The 22,116-nt window shown below is 37.2% G+C and overlaps 1 long non-coding RNA gene across 1 annotated transcript in view; it reads right to left on the minus strand.

Annotated features, from left to right (window-relative positions):
* Nucleotides 1-13,611: 13,611 nt before the first annotated feature.
* Nucleotides 13,612-22,116, minus strand: part of LOC118602803 — a 249,984-nt gene continuing 241,479 nt past the window's right edge. Inside the window, exon 9 of the long non-coding RNA XR_004950800.1 lies at nucleotides 13,612-19,862. This is a non-coding gene — a long non-coding RNA (uncharacterized LOC118602803). The remainder of the gene's footprint in view (nucleotides 19,863-22,116) is intronic.

Here is a 22,116-nt window from a genome sequence, read left to right on the forward strand (position 1 = left end):
GTCCATTACTTCCAGATTGTTCAATTTTTGGCATATAATTGCTCATAATATTTTCTTATGATTCATTGTATTTTTGTGGAGTCCATAGTTATTTCTCTGCTTTCATTTCTGATTTTATTTATTAGAATCCTCTCTCTTTTTTCCTTGATGAGTCTGGCTAAGGATCTGTCAATTTTTGTTTATCCTTTCAAAGAACCAGCTCTTGGTTTCATTAAACATTTGAATTGTTTTTCTAGACTCTATTTCATTTATTTCTGCTCTGCTCTTTATTATTTCCTTCCTTCTATTTACTTTGGGCTTTGTTTGCTGTTCTTTTTCTAGTTCTTTTAAGTGTAAGGTTAGATTGTTTATATGAGCTTTTTCTTGTTTCTTGAGGTAGTTCGGTATTGCTATGAATTAGCCTCTAAAGACTGCTTTCGCTGTGTTCCATAAATTTTGAGTTGTTGTGTTTTCGTTTTCATTTGTCTCTTTTGATTTCTTCCTTGATCTCTTTGAGAATTCATTCATTGTTTAGTAGCATTTTATTTAGCTTCCATATATTTGTGTATTTTTGTTGTTTTCTTGTAGTTAATTTCTAGTTTCATACCATTGTGATCAGAGAAGATGGTTGATATGATTTCAGTCTTCCTAAATTTATTGAGACTTGTTTTGTGTCCTAATATGTGATTTATCCTGGAAAAAGTTCCATGTGCACTTGAGAAGAATGTATATTTTGCCACTTTGGGGTAAAATACTCTGAAAAAAATGCTCTATTAAATTCATCTGGTCTAATGTGTCATTTAGGCCCATTGTTTTCTTGTTGATTCCTTGCCTGTAAGATTTGTTCATTGGTGTCAACAAGATGTTTAAAGTCTCCTACTATGAGTGTATTACCGTTGATCTCTCCTTTTATGTCACTCAATAATTGCTTTATGTATGTAGGTGCTCTTATGTTGGGTGTGTGTATGTTTACTAGGGTTATGTCCTCTTGATTAATCGATCCTTTTCTCATTATGTAATGCTCTTTTTTGTCTCTTATTATAGCCTTTGTTTTAAAGTCTATTTTATCTGATGTAAGTATTGCTACTCCAGCTTTTTTTTTTTTTCATTTCTGTTTGCATAAAATATCTTTTTCCATCCCTTTACTTTTAGTCTGTGAGTGTCGTTTGATCTGAAGTGGATCTCTTGTAGACAATGTATGCATAGGTCTTGTTTTCTTATCCATTTGGCTACCCCATGTCTTTTGAGTGGAAAATTTAATCTATTTACATTAAAGTGATTACTCATAGGTACATAGTTACTGCCATTTTATTATTCATATTTGTTATTTCTATTTTATTTTTTACCTTTTCTCTTTTTACAGAAGTCCCTTGAACAAACATTTCTTATAATACTGGCTTGTTGGTGATGAATTCCTTAAGCTTTTTCTTGTCTGGGAAGGTCTTTATCTCACCTTCCATTTTAATCAAAAGTCTTGCCGGGTAGAGTATTCATAGTTGTAGATTCTTGTTTTTCATAACTTTGAATATTTCTTGCCAGTCCTTTCTGGTCTGCAAATATTCCATTGAAAATTCAGCAGACATTCTTATGGGGTACCCTTATAAGTAACTAGCTGCCTTTCTCTTGCTGCTTTTAAGACTCTTCTTTGTCTTTGACCTTTGGCATTTTAATTATGATGTGTCTTGGTGTAGGTCTATTTGAATTCCTCTTGTTGGGGACTCTTTATGCTTCCTGAACCTGTATGTATAATTCCTTTGCCAGGTTAGGGAAGTTTTCTGTTATTATTTCTTCAAATAGATTCTCAATCCCTTGGTCTCTCCTTCTTCAGATACTCCTATGATCTGGATGTTGTTACTCTTCATATTGTCCCAGAGGTCTCTTAAACTCATTTTTTTTTTAATTGTTTGTTTTTATTGTTCTGATTGGGTGTATTCTGCTACCTTGTCTTCCAATTCACTGATTTAACCTTCTTCATCGTCCAATCTACTATTGAATCCTTCTAATGTAGTCTTCGTTTCAGTTATCGTATTCTTCATTTCTGTATTTTTTTTATGGTTTCTATGTCCTTTTTTATGTTTACTATCTCTCTGTTGAGGTTCTCATTGTGCTCATCCATTCTCCCCATAACTTCATTGAGCAATCTTATAACCATTATTTTGAACTCTGTCTCTAGTAGGTTGCTTGCCTCTATTTCATTTAGTTTATTTGGAATTTTCTCCTGTTGTTTCATTTGTGGCATGTTTCTTTGTTTTCTCATTTTATTAAACTCTCTGTGTTTGTTTCTACGTATCAGGAATATTTATTTAGTTTCTCAGCCTTCGTCAGATGGCCTAATGTGGAAGGTGTCCTGTGTGGCCCAGTGGTGCACTTTCCCTGATTCCCTATGCCAGGGGCTCTGGATGTGATCTTTCATTAAGTTGTATGTGATCTTCTGTTGTCACCAAGCCTTTATTGTTGTTAGTACATCAGTGGATGGGATTAATGCTCAGGCTGACTAATTGTGGGAAGTAGCTGCACCCACAGGGTAAGAGTTTCTGTGTGGGGGCTGAACCCACTAAGTGGGATTTGCCCTAGCAGGCTTGTGTACCTATTGCAATCACCCTTTGGGCATATCACTAATGCGGCTAGTCAGGAGTTGCTCTGTTGGGGTCTGGTGCAAGCCTCTGGATATGTTGGTTTTGTGGCCCTTTGGGAGAAACTCTCTTTGTAGGTCAAGGTTGGCTGCTGCTTTTGATTGCTCAGGGTTACCTGGTGGGAACTACAAAGCAATCGCCAGATGGTTGTTGCCTGTGCTGCATCTATAGGTAAGTGGAAGAGAGAGTGCTGTAGATAAGGGTAGGTTATCCCTTGCACCTGACCTAGGGCAATTTAGCAGAGGAATCAGTGCTCCTTATGGCCTGACATTGCCTGTCAGTTGCCTATAAGTCTCTGAAACTGGATGAGCCTCTTGGGTAGTATGCATGTTGGATGGCACAGCAACCCCAGGAGTGTCCTGCATCTATTGAGTAAATTTCTCCTGCCGCTGCAATGTAATTTTACATGTCAGCACTGTCTCTGTGGCTCCCTGTACAAGTTTCCAATCATAGCAAGGTCAGCTGCTGCCCACTTTGGGGCTGAATGTGCCCCACCCCCCAGGGCAGGGGAAGCAACATGCAACAGGTACTTTGTAGATTGGATGGGGCAGGAGCTCAGGGAGTCAAGGTCCATCAGGCCAATACAGACCCCTACAATCCCCTCAAGAGATATTGCAGCTTATGCAGGCAGCAGCGGTCTGCCCACAACTGTTTTCTCCGACATGCACTCACTGCACTAGCCAAATTCTGTTGCCTGTGCAGACTGCGCAACTCCAGAGCCAAGCTGAGCACAGGAGACTGCCTGAGTATGGGCTGCAGGCACTTTGTGGCTCAGGGAGATAAGAGCCATCAGGCCAATACAGCCTCAGTTATGCTGCAACTTCTGTGCCTGGGCGATCCTGCTGTAGTCACAGATCATAGGCCAACTGCCATGTGGGGCAGTCCCACAGACCCCTGCACTCCCAAGATGCAATATTGCAACTCTTGCAGGCATCAGAGGTCTGCCTGACACTGATTTCCATGCAGTGCCTGCCCTGTGCTAGCCAAAGTTTGTTGCCTTTGTGGACTGGGAGATGGGGTGAGGGGCAGGGCTGTGGCAGTTCACTGTCAATGTGCTGCCTGGGGCAATTTGTGGGTAGGGTGGAGTGAGGCCTCAGGAAGACAATGGCAAACAGATCAATACAGCCTCAGTCTTGCTGCAACTTCGGTAACTTTTCCTGCATTCCCACAAGGTCCCAGATCACAGTAAGACCAGCTGCTGTCTGAGACTGGCTCACCGATCCCTGATATCCAACCACCCAAGTTTATGTTGGCAGCAGTAATTTGCCTGAAACCATCTCAGAAATTGGGTTCATAATGCCGGCCTCCTGCTGTGAATACTTGGCCTTGAATAGGCACAGGGCATGGCAGCCATCCAGCAACAATAGCCCCGGGGTAATCTGCACCTTGGGTGGGTTGGGCTGATCCCCTCAGGCCAGCGCTTCTAATGGCCCTATGGTAGGGGTCTGTACAGTCAAGCTGGCTCATTCTGTAGATTGCCTGGTAGCCGGGCAGGACTAAGGCACAATGGTGGCTGCCCTTCCAGCTCTTGTTCTGGCACCAGGTAATGCAGACTTTCTCAGTATGAATCCTGCATAAACCTCTGATCTACCCGCCAGTGTCCTGGGTGAGTGTTCCCAGGTCAGAAAACTTTTGCGTGGGTCTATCAAAGGAGTATCTAGGGTTTGTTTCTTTCCATCTCACTCAGACAGCCGGAATCCCCTCTGGTTTTTACAGTTAGGGTTATTGGAATCTCCTCTTCCCGGGGCTGGGACCCTGGACCGGGGAGCCCACAGATAGGACCAGAATGCCCCCTCTCCTTAAGGAGAGCCTCTGCAGCCTCGCTCTCCCTCCCAGTGATCCTCTACCACCCGCGTGGGAGGGTCCAGCCTGATTCCCGACTTTGCCCCTCCTACTGGCTTCGATGTGTCTTCTCTATATTATCAGATGTACATGCTACAGTCAGCCAGACGTCAGGTGATTCTCCCTCCACATTGATCGTTTTATAATTTGGTTGTAAGTTCAATGCAGACCTGGGAGGAGACAAACCCAACTTTTACATAGTCTGCCATTTTCCTCCACCCCAGAATTGAGAGATTTAATTTCAGACTATTTGATTTAGAAAGTCAGCTCCCAGTTTTATGAGTTGTAAAATGCAAGTGTTTAAAAATAGGAACATGACAGAGATAAAAAAAAAAAATTCTGAGAATTCAGGAAGTTTTTTATAACAGTGTGTTTGGATCAGCTGTGGCACATTTCTTACAGAAGATCCAGTGGACCCAAGGACCTACCCTGTGATTCTCTTCTTGGTCCCTTAATTAGAATTTGTAGAGCAGCTGACAGGACTCTCTTTGATCCAATTAGCAATGGAATGTAAAAACATTATTGTAGAAAGGGTCATGTGAAAGTCTCTGAAACTGTTCAACCCTTATCAAGCAAGATAGAAAGTTAGAAATAATACCTTATGCAAGGTGAAATGGCATTTTAGTGACATCAAAGATTTAAGAGGTGGTAGTCTTTATTTAATTAACCTGTATAGCTTTCTCAAAACCCACGTAGATTATGCTTGATAGTGGAGGAGCGCTGTAAACCTACATAGCTGACAGCAATCTCATCTGCCAGGCTGGCTGTGATCTGTGTACAGGCGCAGATCGGCACAGCCTCTGGCTCTTGATATGCAGCTATTCATCTGGCAAATGTTGTTCTTGAATCTCCATCATTAGGGAGCAAAGTGATTTAGTTTCTGCCACTATGAAATGATAAACATACCAGAGCTGAGGCAAATACTAAGCCCTCATTATAGAGCAATTTCTTGAGGCACTCAGCCAGACGATTGGGAGTTTGAGTACATCAGATCTTTTCTGCTTTAATTTAACCTTACCTGAATTAAAACCTAGTGATTTAACCTTACTATCATAGAAACCTTCTCTGGATATGTATTTGCCTGTCTCTTCCACAGTCAGTCTGGCAGATCCACTATCTGAGTGAGGAGGGCTTATCAAATGTTTCACGTCATCATAGCGAGGGAGGTGAGACAATTGGCATATGACCATGGCATCTACCAGTTATATTTTATAGATGAAACCTATAAGCCAGTGGCACAACAAAACAGAGGAAGGATCTGTTACTACTCAGTATGCCAGCTCAGAATTGGAGACTGTATTCCAGCTTATAGCATGTGCAATAAATCTATGCCCATGGTGCTATTTCTGTAATGGCTAGAATACATGGCTCCAGGAACCAAGAGGTGAAAGTGGTGTTGGCTCTAATCGCCATCATTCCAAAGTGATCCCCTTGCAAAATTCTGTTTTTTTATCTACAAAGTCTTAGGTCTGATAGGTTAGAAGCCAGGTTCCCCGTGGGTGAATGCTTTCACTAGGAACATAGTAAGGGCTCCTTTTAATTTGAAGTTGTCACTACAGTCTGGTCATTTTGGTCATTTTGGTCACCTAATGTCCATGAACCATCGGGCAAAGTCACACAGGGATAACTGACTCTGATTATCATGATAACAGAGCTGCTACCACGAAATGGAATGGTGACACAAATAAGTATATCTGGAGTCCAGGGGTTTTATTGAAGTGTCTATCTACTGTGTCCATTGATAAGTGAGAAATTTTTGCAAACAAGTTCTGACAAAGGCCAACCAAAGGATTCAGATCACTAGAAATGTAGTTTTGGATCACCTCACCAGACAAGTTACCCAGACCAACTAAACTTACGACCAACATCGATTAACTAAAATGGGTAGTAGGGGAGAGGATGATGAATACCAGTTATAGCCATGTGAGCTGTTGCAGACATGGGGCTCCAGCTTCTTTTATTTTCCTAGTCCTCATATTGCAGAGATTGTGGCTGCCCACCCTCTAGAAGGAGCCTCCACAATAAATGACTTGGATGAGGGCACAAATGGTTTGGAGAGGTGCAAGGGGTAAATATAGCAAACATCTCTTATGCACTGATAGAAATCTTCTCAGCTATACCCCTTATTCCACCATGGTTTCTTTGACTAGTCAGTCCAGTGCAGGTTCCAAACATCTTCATACAATTATAAATTGACTCGTCAGGCTCATACCGCTTACCCCTTGCTTTGCCCCACAGTCAGGAAGCAAGTCACCTGTGGGAGCCACTTGATACTTACACATGCACAAACCAGAGATATGAAACAGTTAACTACAGTGAAAATTTTACCAATGGGAAATAGAAGCTGTGCAGGTGCAAAAAAATATAATTTTCCTCCTACCTTTCAATTTTTTCCAGCAGTGCTAATAATCAACAAAGACAGATTAACAGAAGAAAATGTACAAAGTTTATTATGGCCGTATGTGTCAGGGGTGTTATAAGATATGAGACCCAAAGCACATTGGGTAGTTGAGGCTTACATGCCATTCTAAGCAAAGAAGTTGTGGGGCAGGGGTCTGGGAATCCAGAGGGGAAGTAGGTAGTTCATAGGTAGCTGAAAAAGAGCAAGTGGGTAGCAGCAAATTCTTGCTGGTCCATCCAGAAACAGTGGAACAACAGGGAAAAGGGCTTTGTCAGAGTTCTTTCTTTCAATCACTTATGTGCTAATCCATATGTGCTAAGAAGTATATGCTAAAATGATTATCTAAGGTTATTTTCCTATAGCAGCTTTTTCTATCTGAATTCCTCTAGACAGGAAACGGCACAGTCAAAGATTCATTCTGAGTGTTTTGTTTCTTAATAACCAGCTTAAGATCAGTAAGCCAAAAGGCACATTTTGGGGTTGCAAAGCTTTGGTCCCCCTCAGTTCCACCTTTGAAAATTTACGTAGGTTTCACATTTAAAAAAAAAAACAAGTTGGTAGGTTTCTCCATGTTTTATTGAACCAGTCAGTCCTGAGAATAAGTCAGTTCAGTTAAAAAGTTGTGTCTTCTTTCAGGAAGCAGTGATATGAGTGGGCTTCCAAAGATAGGCCTATATTGTGTAAGCAAGTAGTCAAATATTTAAGAGGCATTTCTATGGAAACAAAAGAAAAAGGTTAATTTTTAGAGAAAATTATAAACCCAGATTCCAAGCCTGAAGAGCTTCACATCAAGATTTCTGGAGGTTAGGTTCAAAGCATCTTGTGTGTATGCGTTTAATTTTGTTTTTCAATTACAGTTGACATACAATATTAGATTCATGTATACAACATAGTAATTAGATATATACTTATGAAATGATCACTTCAAAAAGTCTAGTACCCATTTAACACCATACATAGTTATTGACTATATTCCCTATGCTGTCTGTACTTTATAACCCCATGAGTATTTTTATAACTGCTATTTTGTGGTTCTTAATCATTTATACCTTCTTCACTCATCCCCCCCATCCTATGCTATCTCATGACCACCAATTTGTTCTCTATATTTATGAATTTGTTTGTTTTATTTTGTTTTTCAGATTTCACATGTAAGTGAAATCATATGGTTTAGTCTTTCTTTGACTTATTTCACTTAGCATAATATCCTCTAGGACCATTTATATTGTCACAAATGGTAAAATTTCATTTTTTATGGCTGAGTAATATGCCATTGTATATAATATGTATGACTGCTTCTTTTTCCATTCATCAACTGAAGGATATTTAGCTTTCTTGCATATCTTGGCTATTGTAAATAATACTGCAATGAACATAGGGGTGCATATATCTTTTTGAATTAGTGTTTTAGATTTTTTGGGATAAATACTCAGAATTGGAATTCCTGGCTCATAAAGTAATTCTATTGTTAATTTTTGAGGAACCTCCGAACTATTTTCCATAACAGCTGCACCAATTTACAATCCCACTAAGAGTGCATGGAGGTTCCCGTCTCTTCACATCCTTGCCAACAGTTGTTTGTTGATTTATTGATAATAGCTATTTTGACAGATGTGAGGTGATATCTCATTGCAGTTTTAAGTTTGCATTTCCCTGATGTTTAGCAATGTTAACATCTTTTCAGATGCCTGTTGGCCATCTGTATGTCCTCTGAAATGTCTATTCAGGTTCTCTGTCCATGTTTTAAACATAGGATTTTGGTGTTAAGTTGTATGAATTATTCATATATTTTGGATAGTAACTTTATCAGATGTATTATTGGCAAATATCTTCTTCCATTCAGTAGTTTGTCTTCTCATTTTGTTGGTGGTTTCCTATGCTGTGCAAAAACTTTTAATTTGATGTATTCCTATTAGTTTCTTTCCTTTTCTTTCGCTTGCCTAAGGAGGACATATCCAAAAAAATATTGCTAAGAGTAATGTCAAAGAGTTTACTGCCTATATTTACTCTAAAAGTTTTATGGTTTCAGGTCTAATATTTAAGTCTTTACTCCATTTTGTGTTTGTTTTTATATATGATGTTACAAGGTGGTCTAGTTTTTTTTTCTTTTCTTTTGCATGTAGCTGTCCAGTTTTCCCAGCACCATTCATTGAAGAGACTATCTTACCCCATTGTACATTCTTGCTTCCTTTGTCATAGATTAATTGACCACATAGGCATGTGTTTATTTCTGGGCTCTTTATTCAGTTTTATTGATCTTTATGTGTTTTATTCATGCCAGTACCATGCTGTTTTGGTTGCTATAGCCTTATAGTACAGACATCCGGTAGTATGATACTTCCAACTTTGGTCTTTCTTAAAATTGCTTTGGCTATTTGGGATATTTCGTGGTTCCACATATATTTTAGGATTATTCTAGTTCTGTAAAAAAAAATTCCATTGATATTTTGATATGGATTACATTGAATCTGTAGATTACTTTAGGTAGAATGAACATTTTAACAATGTTAATTCTTCCTATTCATGAACAGGGTATATTCTTCTATTTATTTGTAAATTCTTCAATCTCTTAATTCAATCTTATAATTTTCTGAGACCTTTTAACTTATAGTTAAATTTATTCCTAATTTTTTTTTCTTTTTGATGGAGTTGTAAATTGGTTTTCTTAATTTCTGTTTCTGATAGTTTATTATCACTGTATAAAAATACAGCCAGTGTGAATGTTAATTTTGTGTCCTGCTACTTTGCTGAATTCATTTGTTTTAATAGTTTTCGGTGGAATCTTTAAGGATCTCTATACATAGTATGTCATCTGTAAATAATGATAGTTTTCTCTCTTCCTTTCCCATTTGGATGCCTTTTATTTCTTTTTGTTGTCTGATGGCTGTGGCTAAAGCATCCAATACTATGTTGAATGGAAGTGTGAAAGTGGACACTCTTGTCTTATTCCTGATCTTAGAAAAAAAAGCTTTCAGATTTTCACCATTGAGTTTGATGTGAGCTGTGAGTTTGCCATATATGGCCTTTGTTATGTTAAAGTATGTTCCCTCAATCCCCACTTTGCTAAGAGTTTTCATCATAAATGAATGTTAAATTGTGAAATGCTTTTCCTGCATCTATTAATATGATCATACGAGTTTCATACTTGATTTTGTTTATATGGGATATTACTTAATTGGTTTGCTGATAATGAACCAGATTTGTATCCCAGAAATAAATTCCATTTGATCATGGTGTACGATCTTTTTAATGTATTGCTGGATATAGTTTGCTAAAATTTTGTTGAGGATTTCTGCATCTATGTTCATTATGGAAATTGACCTATAATTTTCTGTTTTTGTAGTATCTTTGTTCGGTTTTGGAATCAGGGTAGTGGTGGTTTTGTAAAATGAGTTTGGGAGCCTTCCTTCCTCTTCAGTTTTCTAAAATAGTTTGAGAAGGATAGGTATTCATTCTTTTTTGAATGTTTTGTAAAATTCACCTGTGAAGCCATCTTATTTAGGGCTTCTGTTTGTTGGGAGTTTTTGATTACTAATTTTACTTTGTCAGTATATATTTACCTATTTAGATTTTATGTTTTTTTCCTCATTCAATCTTGGAAGAGTATATGTTTCTTGAAACTTATCCATTTCTTCCAGTGTGTCCAATTTTTTGGCATATTTTATGTTTCTCGTATCTTATAATCCTTTGTATTTCTGTGGTGTTTTCATCACTTCTTTCATTTCTGAATTATTAAGCTCTCTTTTTTTCTCGAGTCTGGCTAAAGTTTTATCAATTTTGTCTATCTTTTTGAAGAACCAGCTCTTGGTTTCATTGGTATTTTGCATTGTTTTTATTAGACTATTTATTTCTACTGTAATGTTTATAATTGTCTTTTAAAAATTTACTTTGGGCTTCTTTTGTTGTTATTCTTTTGTTGTTATTTTTCTAGTTCTTTTAGGTATAAGTTAGACTCTGAGATTTTTCTAATTTCTTGAGGTAGACCTGTATTGCTATGAGTTTCCCTCTAAGATTGCTTTGGCTGTGTCCCATAAATTTGGAGGCATTGTGTTTTAATTTTCATTTGTCTCAAGGTACCATTTAATTTCTTCCTTGATCTCATTGTTAGCCTATTCATTGTTAATAGCATGTTATTTAGCCTTCACGTATTTGTGTGTTTTTTATTTTTCTCTTGTAATTAATTTCTAGCTTCATATCACTATGATCAGAGAAGATGATGGTATGATTTCAGTCTTCTTAAATTTATTGATACTTGTTTTGTGGCCTAATGTGTTCTATACTAGAACATATAACTTTTAAAAAATTTCCATTCACAATAAATATATTTTCTATCCTTTCACTCTCAGTTTATGTGTGTCTTTCAGTCTAAACAAATCTCATAAACAGCATGTGTATGGGCCGTTTTTATTTTTTTATCCATTTAGTCACTGTCTCTATCTTTTGATTGAAGCATTTTGTCCATTTACATTTAAAGTAGTTATTGAGGGTATGTAGTTATTTCCATTTTATTCATTGTTTTCTGATTGTTTTAGCAATTCTTCTCTGTTCAGTTTTTATTTTCTTGTTCTCTTGAATGTCGACTTTTTATAGTGTTATGTTTGAATTTTTTAAATATCTTTTATAGATTTTTGGTTTGTGGTTGCCATGTTTCAAAGCTTCTCTTGATGAAATGAAGTAGGCAGTCACAATCTGATGGATTTTCTTGGTTTGCAATTGAATATCTGTTGATGTCATTGAGTGTTCAAGCACACATTTTAGTGGCTTATACAGCACTATTCATAAAGATTGTCTAAGCATGAGCTATTATGGCGATTTCTCTGAAGTTTATATCAAATCATTTAGCTGTAGTTTGCAATTGTAAGTCTCAGGAAAAAGGCAGTTTTAGTTCAATAATTCCAAGTAAAAAGATGGAAAAAGTTAAATTTGGAAGTTTACAGCCAAAAACTTGAGTAAACTAAAAGAATTCAGGATTCAATCTAGTGTATAGGTGAGAAACAAAACTTTAAGACAACTAATTGAATTAGAAATTAATATCACATGTGTGTATTATAATTTCTATTGAAAAATAATTTTTAATCTAAAATAATCCTCATTTTTATAAAAGAGAGCCAAATTAAGGCTAATTTCTTTGTAACATAAGTCTAGTTTCAATAAAGTTGGTCCGATTATTTGCATAGGTATAAGATTAGCAATTGTTCTTATAGTCCCTTTTTAAATTTGCTATATTTTTCATAAGAAATCTCCAGATTAAACTATTAACTTCTCAAAGCTAAGAGGCCAAACCATATACTTGCCATCAACTTTGCCTGTAGTACCTTTAGTTTTGAGTTAATTCCTCTCTTCTGGAGTTCCTCCAACATATCCTGAGGTTCTCCACATCTCCCAGGAAGAAACCTTCATTACTTACCTGGAAAGATTACTGTGAACTCTATAATAAAGGCATTAGGTTCTTTTCCCAAGGGGTTTTATTGGCATCCAACGTCAATCTTAATTCCTTAAAGCTTTCTGGTCATACTCAAGTCTATGCTTGTCTCTCTCAAACATGAAATCCCGTCAAACCTTGGTAATAAACCAGGTTCCAGTTGTGTCCTGTTGTAAAGAGAACAGATTCTTATTGAATTTATCCAAATAATCATAATCTCATGAATATAAGAATATTTAAGAGTTTCCAAATTCTTGATGAATCAGATAGGAGGAAAAAAGATAAATGTTTTAGTTCTGCTTACAAAGACATAATTGTTTTAAGTAGTTTAAGAGCAACAAGTTTATATCTCAAAAAGATGTTTTAAAAATCAACAATATTTCAAACAAAAAGTCGTGGGTTGTATTTACATTCCTGATTAGCCTGCCAGGAGAGCTTAGGAGGCTTAAAAAAATTTCTATCAGACTTGAAAAAATCAGCTTCCAATTTTGCTAAATTTCTGATCAAAATCATATTAAATCCTTTAAAAATATTTTGTCAGGTTTCTTATTGTAATCTCTGCTTTCTAGTTTATTTTTTTGTTAATTTCTCTAAATTTGAGTTTAAAAAAAACGAACTTGTTTGGGGCCCTTTAATGTTGGAAGATTAGCAGATGTTCTCTTTGGCTAACCCAACCTTACTTAGATAGTGCTATATTAAAATCTTTGTTTTAACTCCATCAATATCTGTTTCATTTACCCCATTTATTAATAATTATCTAAAGGTATCTAATATCTTGCTGGAATGAGTTCTGTGACCTTTCTCTGTTTCCTTTTTGTTCCACTTCTATCAATATTTTCTTTATTTTTTATCTCAATCTTTTAAAAAACTTCTACTTTGTTGGGAAGAGTCTCTTAACTCTTCCTTCAGTCTTTTTTCTTCTTAAGCACAAGGCAATTATACTTCCAATGTCCTGCTTTTGTTTGTTTTGTTGTTTGTTTTGTTTTTACAATATCTGGAAATGTTTGAAGACAAATAGGAAGGGGTCTGAACGGACTTTGATGTTTTGTTCTAATTGCTGCCCTTCCATCTTATTAAGGGAATCTTAATGGTTAGTCATTATATCAATATGAGAGCTCTCAAAAAATTTTCAGTTTATGAGTTTTTTCAAATTCAAAAAATCCATCATCTGCATATTGATGCTGGAATTTTAACAGCAACTTAAACCATTAAGCTTCTTGCAGCTAAAACAATGAAGTAGGAAGCTTCCACAGAGTGCAAAAGATGCAACCCTTACAAGCCAAACGGTTTATTCTTAGACTTAGCCTAAATAAAGATGGGCATGGGGGGTTTAAAACACCTATTCCAAAACACAGGGAATCTCATGCTTTCCTCTCTATGAACAGAATAAGGCTTAAGGTTCCCTAAGCCTGGATCCACATTCTATTCTGCTGCCCATCAAATGCATATGCATCATCTAGCTTGTAGAGAGAGACTATCTCTGGGAGAAAGAGGGTCAACAGAAGACAAGAGTACTCTAACAAAATATTTATTAGAGTCACATTTGCCCAAAAACCAGTTTCACAAATATATTCTCCTGCCAATCTAAATTTAGAAAGGGAGAAAAAGGACTTTCATCACTTCGAACTTCCACCTAGAGACAAGCAGTCAGAGAGGCTGACAGGGTAAGAATGTTTATTATCTCTGCTGGCTGTGGTCAGATTTCCATGACTTCTTAGCTGCAGTAGTCCAAGGAGCTAGCAGTGTTTCAGTCAGTGAATGCTTCTGGCTGACTCCCCAAAACTGTGGGATAGCAAAAAAAAAAATATGTTTCTTCCAATTTTCTAATTTCTTCTAGTGGGTCTAATAAATTAACAGAGACAGATTAACAAAAGAAAATGCAGACGTTATTATGGATGTACCTGCAATGGTGCCATAAGATATATTATCCAAAACATGTTGAGCACTCGAGGCTCATATGCTATTCTGGACCAAGGAGAAGGTGGGAGCAGGGGTCGGTAATCCAAAGGAGAAGTAGGTAATTCAGAGGTGGCAGAGAAAGAGTAAACGTGTAGCAAACAAATTCTTGCTGAGCCATCCAGAAACAAAGGGACACTGAGGGGAAAAGGCTTTGTTAGATTTCTTCCTATCACATATGTACTAATTAATATGTGCTAATGTGATTATGTTAAGGTGATTGTGCTAAGGTTCTTTTCCAGAAGGTTTTTCTACATGAATTCCTTTAGGCAGAAAGGGTGAGGATCAAAGGTTTTTCCTGAATCTTTGTTTATTAATAACCAGCTTAAAATCAACAGCCCAAAAGGCACTTTTTGGAGTGGTAAAACTTTTGTCCCCCTCAAAGCCAATGGACAAATGCTTTTTCCTTAGCGCTCTCGATAAATCTGAGATGTATTTTGTATGGCTTCTCATATGGTCTTGGATCAAGCAACAAGTCAATAACACATTTCTGCACTGTTCTTACTCTTTTTCTGCTTTGCTCCCCTGTCCCTTGGGTCTGCTTTCAGAATCACACTCTGGTAGAGCGCTCCCACATAAAATTTTGTCTCAAGCTCTGCTTCCTATGGAGCCCAGGCTAAGGTGCTTTGTGAGAAAACTATTGTTATACCTGCAGTCCAGGTGATAAATAACTCTGTGACTTACTGAGAGTTATCACAGATGGTGATCGCCTGAGCCATCATTCTAATCATATCTTCTGACTCAAAATCCTGTAGTTGCTATACTGGATTACTTCTCAATGAAGTTGGTTAATTTAATGACTATTAAATCAAGAATTAGTTAGGACATTGTTCTAGTGATTCTGACTTTAATGTCAAATCTTGTGGTTATTTTTTGTTCGTTTGTTTCCCTAATAAAATCAAAGACAGAAACATAAGAGAAAATAGTAGATTGCTTTATTTTAAACAGTATGGGAGGAGAATGCTATGTATTGTAGGCAGTCCTAGCTTTCCCAGTAGCATGTAGGGCCTTATACAGACCCTTGGAATCAGAGTGGCAGCATTTGAAAAAAAGGGTACATTCTTTCTCTCACTTTTAAAAATGGCATACTAATGCCTGGAGAGATTAAGTTACTTGTCTAATTTCACAAGCTCATTAGTGGCAAATATTTAAGTTCTGACTAAATCTAAAGGATGGAGTAATTATGCTTTTGGTAAGTTTAAATACAGGTCTGTGGAGAAATCTGGGAATTTTCGACAAGGCCTCATGAGAACCCTTTGAAAACTGTATTTCTGCGATTCTAAGTAATCATCACATCCAATGAATTAATTATGCCACATGATATTTTCCCAGTGCAATACAGATGGCTTCATCATATAATTTTAGGCTCTAGTTAGAGATGATTCACTGGCATTTTAAAAGCACTATTGCAACTGTTCCCCCAAAAGAAACCAAAGAGGATGCTTCAAATTGCTGTGTATTGAAAATACATCACCTATCTAGTGACAAGTCCCTTTGCATCTGAAAGAGCCACTATGGAATGAAATTCTGGCACACTGGGTCAGGAAGGCCCACCTAGTATATACAGCCGAACTGCCTACTTCAGAGACTGAGATGCAGTGGGCATGCCTGTGAGTCAGGACCTAGAATCCTGTCTTGTTCTGTCTGCCTGCATGGCTCAGAGCTGATTAACAGAAGCCACTGTCAAAATGCCCTGGAAACTGAGTCTGAAGGACAGCCAGAGAGCATTGGCAGAATACAATATACACTAATTTTTTAAAATTTTAAACAATTTAAAAAATTTTTTAATTTAATGCTTAAATTTCTCCCACAGCTTCCCTGACAAGACACTAGGCTCTCTCTGAACCTATCCACTAGCCGATTTACCTACTGAATCTACTGCTGTTCAGATTAAAGTAAACCTGCCTTTACTTGATGAAATTACTTTTGGCTATAGAGTTATCCTTGACATTCCAACCATTTGACAAGTATTTATTGAACACCATATACATTGGGCTCATGTTAGGTGGCGGGGATATAAGTATAACATACTTAACATACTTAACATCATTCAAAACAGTATTTGAGTGTTATGGATCCAATAGCATAAATCTCTCCCTCAAAGAACTCTCAGTATGGAGCAGAGACCAAAATGTAAACCAAAAATTACTGTAAATAATATGATAGAGGTAGATAGAGGGTGAGCCTATCTCCCCAGATGGTTAAGGAAGGTTTCCTGGAGATGGTATACCTTCATAAGTACTAGATAATTGATGGTGTCACCTACATAACAAAGAGGGAAATGGCTTTCCAGACAAAACTACACATGCAAAGGTGGAGGGTACGTAATACAGTTAAAACCAGTAACCCACTTAGGAAGACTGGTGTAAGGTGCCTCTGAGGGAGGGGTGGTTGATGAGGCTGGGCAGGCAGGCAAGCCAAATCTGTGGAGAGTGACAGAAGACTTTAGGGTAGTGATGTATTGAGATCAACCACTGAACAAGCAGGTAGATTTATCATTGCAGCATTTTTGTAAGAAGGTTGTGACTTTTGTAGGTCTCCCCATACAAGTCCTGCTGGTAAGTAGAATAAGTGGAGACTTTCTGTCCTGTAAAGTTGAAGGGAAGTCCAAGAGAACTAAGGCTTTTTGTTAACTCTTCCCTCTACATCAGAGTAAATTTCCTGTGTCAGACAAGAAGAAGATATAAATTAATAAGCAATAATAGCAGCAGTACTTTTCACACGTAATTATATTCTTCCCAACTTTCCCTACACCTATTTCCTACTCGGTGTCTCTGGCCGTCTTCTCTACACTGTCTAAACATTTCTCAACCTGACCAATTCTCACCTGTTTTTCCTGTGTTTAGCTGATGTTTTCTTTCTCTGTCTCTCATCCAAACTTTCTAGTAAAGGTTTTAGTGCCATCTGAACTCCAGGGCGATCCTTACAACTCAATATCTTGGAAAATTGAATTGTTTGGTCTAGATCACTGTTCTAAAAGTAGATTTACACACTGCCTAATGTTGTTCCATAATATAATTTTTAAATGGTCCTTAGGAAAATGGAGGAAAAAAGAATACACTGAGGGATTTGTTTTGTTGTGTTGTGCTGTGTTTGCCTTTAGAGCTTAGGTGACATGAATGCATTAATACTTATAGTTACTCTGTGACACATTCCTATTATCTGCCTATGCATAACCCATGTATATTTGAAACAATAGAATCCAATAAATACAGTCTATCTCCTATCCAACATAGGAACTAGAGCTTGACCATAACTTACATCTATACATATAATTCTTTCTCATGCCTTCTTCATTTGTGATATTTTATTCTTTAAGGAATTATAAAAATAGAAACACACAATTATATGTACATAGGCATTTACATCTAATCCTAAAAAGTATATCATAAAGTTTTACTTTATAAACAGTATATCTTGTTGTATATAATCTTTCAGGAATTTTTACCAATCTTTTATTAGTATCCCTATACTTCACATGCAGCTGTTGTTCACTTACCCTGACTACTACAGATATTATTTAATTATGTAAATAAGCAGCATATTTATCCATTCTCCTGTAGATGGCTACTTGGATTGTTTCCCAGTTACTTCTAATATGAACAGGGCTGCTATGAACACATTTATACATGTCTCTTGGTGTATGTTGACAAAAGTCATTCCCAGATAAATACTTAGAGGTAGAATTGCTGGATAGTAAAGTATGCAGGTTTTCCATTCAGATAGATACATTTAATTTAAAGGACTCCCTCTTATTCTTAGATTGTGCTCTTTTATGTCAGCAAATGTCATTTTTTATTAAATGATATTAATTATAGATGGCAGTTCCTGCTTTTTAAAAACTATCCACTTTTAGTAAAATTAACAATCTTAAATTTTGTTAGGAAGTTATACTGCTCTGTAAAATTCTAAAGACTGGGGAACTCAGTGCTAGATTATATCTGAGAGAAAGGCCAAATTTTCTCCATATCTGTAAAACAGTCATAATCATAGTGCTTATCTAAATGGACTGTCTAAAGGATTAATGATATAAATAAGATAAGCACTGGATTACAGTAATTGTTCAATAAACCACAGTCCCCTGGTTATATTGGTCTCTGCTGCTAACTTTAAATGCCTGGGATTAGACAGCAGGTTGTGTTGCACTTGCTGCAGCATTTAGAGGACTTTCTGAAGGTGACAGCCCAAGGGAGCAGGCTTTCCAAGCGTTCACTCCTTGCCTTTATCTGTTTAAAAATCACTGCGGCACTTAGGAGATGGAGTTAACCCTTGCTTGTATTCCTTTCTTTCATTTTGAGACAGTTGTGTTTTGACCATATGGGGGGAGCAAAGCCATGGCACAGAGGGCATCCTGGAATTCTCTCGGATCCTTGGTTTTTAGTCTGCTTCACAGTTTACTTTGCTGAGGATACAAACTTGGAGCTAGTCAGACCTGAGGGAGGCACTAGAAGAGGGAAGAAGCTGATGGTTTATTAAAAGAGGAATGAAATTTCCTGCAGTTCCAAGGCCAAGAGGCACTTCCCCCAGAGAGCCCTATGGTGGACTTCCCTGGCTGGGCACTGGAATCTGGTGGGCATGAATTTAGCTTCATATAGAAAATAACTGTGGAGATTACAGGGCACCCAGACTTCATTCTCATTCATAGGTCAAATCCATTAATTACATGTCTAATTATTCAATTCAACAATATATTTCATAAATTTCAATGGCTCTTGCCATTTGTTTATATACAAGAGGAGGATTTTTTTTTTACAGTTTACCAATAATAGTTGGTCCTTTGCAAGCAGGATTTAAGACAGAGATCCATTTTGATGCTGGGATGTTTGTGCCAGGAGAGGAAGGGGCACTAACATCGCAGGTGGAAGTGTCTCAAAGGCAAACTTGTGTAGAGCTGACCCTTGAACAACACGGGTTTTGAAATGCCCGGGTCCACTTATGTGATTTTTTTCAGTAAATACTGTAAATGTATTTTCTTTTCCTTATGATTCCATTAATATTTTTCTCTAGCTTTATTATAAGAATACAGTAATATATATATACAATACTAAATATATATTAATCAACTATGTTATCAGTAAAGCTTCCAACCAACAATAGGCTATTTATTAGTAGTTAAGTATTGGAGGAGTCAACAGTTATGTGCAGATTTATGACTGTGCAAGGGGTTTGGCACCTCAGTCCCCGCATTGTTCAAAGGTCAATTGTACTTCGAAAACCAATGTATGCTTTGCACTTACTATTTGCTAAGCCTTGTGCTAGATACTAAGGATAGAAACATGAATAAGACATTCTTTCCTCTAATGAAGTTATGGCTTATAGTGCAGGTAGACAACTTAGCAAACAATTATAACACAGCTAGTAATTATAAAAACATTATGGGAAGGTGTGGGGGAATACAGAGGAGTGGCAGCTGAGGATGAATAAGGAGCCATCACATGGATAAGGTGCCATGCAGGTAGAGTCTTGAAGCACAGATGAGATATTTCCAAGTAAAGAGGGAATTCTTGAGAAGAAAACCATTTGAGAAAAGCAGGAAACTGACAACATTCAAGGCATATTCCAAAATCAAGGTGTTCTTCACAGGTCTCAACTCAGTGACATTTTCTGCTCATTTTCCTCCTGCCATTCTCTGCAAGAGAATAGGTTAAAGGCATCAGATTACACACATGAAGTACACAGTGTCTGGAATATAGACACTGGTCAGTAAATGGTGTCATTATGATGAGGCTGCTGATACAAGTCCTATACCTCTGCTTAATTCAACTCCTTTGTTATACCAACCAATCCAGACTCCTAAAGTCATCAGCTCAATGAGGTACCATAATTTCTGGGAAAGAATTTTACCTATATGAGATACCAGTCAGGGAAAATGGAATTATTGGGTACACTTTGTGTCAGGCTTGAGAGGTAAGATAGAAAAATCTGCTACAAAACTGGCAGTGCTGGGTAGGTCATGCCTGCTTTTAATGCCATTGTAACTAGATGAAATTTAACATAAAAAACCCCTACACTCTGCCTAGATCATGTCAATGGTGAAAGGAGCAGATATCTGACAGTTATTCTGTGGATGGAGTTGATGGTGATAGCTAACTTTTATTGAACACTTACTACACGGTAGGTATTGTACTGAGAAGGTTAAGTGTATCATCTCATTTGATCCTCACTACAAACCTATGAGGCTGTTATTTTTGTAATTATTATTACATCCATTTATAAGTTAAGAAACCAAACAGGTGAAATAATTTTTCCAAGATCACAAATTTTTTGAATGCTAGAGACCAGAATTTTGGTCCGGGTATATCTGGTTCAGAGGTTAGTCTTAACCTCTACCAATAAGATATCAATAACTACCACCATTCACTGAAGTTACAGTAAGTAGCATGTGAGTAAGCAAAAACATAGTGAATTACTACTATATCCATTTTGTGGACAGGAAATGGAGTCTCAGAAAAGTAGAGTGACTTATTCAAAGGTAAACTAGCCTAGGTCTGACAGACTCCATAGTCTGTGCTTTTTCCATTGCTCCATACAGCCTCTCATTCTGAATCCATGATAGGTCTTCTGGTGTTGACTAGAGTCAAAGAACAAACCTCAGCAGCCCTTCAAATATGCCCTAAGCCAGGATATTTGAAATATCCTGATGAATGCACCCACAGTTTCTGCTTGTCTTCCAATCCAGTATTTGGAAATCTTGTCTCTTGCTACAGCATCAGACAGGTCAGAGCACTTGGTCTGAGATGCTTGTCATAAGTGAAGCTAGTTTCCAAGACCTTCAGATACTAAATTATTTTCTCTTATCAGTGCCATTTATTTCTCCTCCTTTCCATCATGTATTTCACTCTCACAGGGCAATCAGTAGATAGCATTCATCTGCTTTCTTAAGAGTCCATCTCCTACTGCTGACTTAATCCTGAATACTGAGCCTCAGATTCAGGATGAGAAAACCCTGCCTTTTAAGCAATCTGAAGGTTGAACTGTCAAGTGTTTCAATTTAATTGGGAAGAGAAGATTATATGTGGAATCGAAGACTTCCATTTTCTCAGAGGATTTAGTCAGAGATCTTTCCAAGCCTATAACAGAATATGACTCGAATCTGAGAAGCAAGTTTAAGCTACTGTCTGTCTAAATTAGGAAGTCTCTAGGCTCCCATCTCTAATAATAATTAACAATAGATTTAATTTTCACTTTTCTCAGCTCTGCTCTTGGTGTGTAGTTTGGATGCCATGACCTCGTTTCAGACTATCCTAATGTACTGTAATTGTTCTGCAGCTCATTGTGAAGTGTATATGTGTACACACACAATTTGATCAAAAGGCTGGGGATAAGTATGCGTCTCATTGTGCTGTGAGCAACCTGAGAGTAAGGACACTTTTATTAATCTTCAATCATGACATCACCACAAAGTTTAGCTTCAGAAATGTAAAAAAAAAATTTTGATAATTCTTTCCAACAGAAGAAAAGACACGTCAAAAAAAATGTTTAAAATCTTTTTCATTAGGCTTGTGACATAAAAAAAAAATCACAAATTTAACACTTCCTGATATTACTACTTCAATATTTACTAAACATTCTTTAAACATTGAGCACTGCTATGAGTTAGACACACAGCAAACGTTAAGAATTGCTCCCCTTAAAGGCCTTGTAGTCTTTTAGGGAGATAGACCCTTCACACATAAATCTCACAAAGCAAGGTAAGTTCTGCAGTGAGCAGTGTGTGAGGAGGTTATGGGGTGTGGCTCTCCCTAGGAGAGTCAGAAAGCACTTCAAAGACACTGGAAGGCAGAGAGGAAGAAAGAGACTTTGGGCAACAGAAACAATTTAAAGAGGTGCACCATGTTCCAACAGTATCACACATCAAGTGTGTCCTGGGCAGAGTTCTTGGA

The sequence above is a fragment of the Rousettus aegyptiacus genome, unplaced genomic scaffold (assembly GCF_014176215.1).
Source record: "Rousettus aegyptiacus isolate mRouAeg1 unplaced genomic scaffold, mRouAeg1.p scaffold_m13_p_5, whole genome shotgun sequence".
In the NCBI taxonomy this organism is placed as follows: Eukaryota; Metazoa; Chordata; class Mammalia; order Chiroptera; family Pteropodidae; genus Rousettus; species Rousettus aegyptiacus.